Genomic DNA, 944 nt, shown 5'->3' with positions numbered 1-944 from the left:
AATAAAACATGTTAAAAGACATCTTGAAAAAGAGTTAAAAACAGGGGAGTGGCACTCGTCTGACAAGACGTTGCAATCATCATATATAATTTGAGGTTGCTATTTTTCAAAGGTCAGGTAACCAGTGAAATATAACGAGGTTAATACAAGAGTGCTTAATATGGAAGTAGAGCCAGTTACACTTTCAGTTTGTCTTTACATAAGCAGTAATTTGTTGCTACACAGTCATGAGCATGTTTCGGTCTTTTAGTATTTAGTAACTAGAGACTTCTTCAGGCAACTACGCTTATTTTCGAAAGCGGAATTCTTAACTACTCTTGCTAAGAATTCCGCTTTTAAATATTAGCAACCTCAAATTATACATATATATATATATATATATATATATATATATATATATTCATAAGATTTTTATTCTATGTATTTGTTTACTTATATTTTACTATATGCATTTACATACACAATTTGTTGCTGGCTATCTTACTCTTGCTTGTTGCTGGATCTCAACATTTTGAACCGAGAGAGCGACTTAGCTGTCGTACAAAGCTAAGACTCTTTAACATCATCTTTGTATAGATACTCCCTCAGGCATTTGGGCTCATGGACTTTAAGTGTCTGAGGGAGTGGCACTCGTCTGACAAGACGTTGCAATCATCATCATATATATATAAATAAAAATTACAATAAGTTTACCAAGGTAATCAAAATGGTGAACTTAAAATATATTATAAGTATTAAAGAGTTAATATTTACAAGTAAAGTAATCTCAACCAGATGTAAAAGCTCAATAAAATCGAAAAGGAAATAGAGCTTATAATATGAACAAATGATTAATACAACATGTTAAAAAACATCTTGAAAAAGAGTTAAAAACATATTTAATTTTGAAAAGGAAGCACTTATCTTGTGCTTCCTTTTTAAAATTAAATATGTTTTTAACTCTT

This window comes from Euprymna scolopes, chromosome 44 (assembly GCF_053919585.1).
Source record: "Euprymna scolopes isolate OS-2025 chromosome 44, ASM5391958v1, whole genome shotgun sequence".
Lineage (NCBI taxonomy): Eukaryota > Metazoa > Mollusca > Cephalopoda > Sepiida > Sepiolidae > Euprymna > Euprymna scolopes.
The sequence above is the reverse complement of the archived record's forward strand: the minus strand, read 5'-3'. Positions refer to the sequence as shown.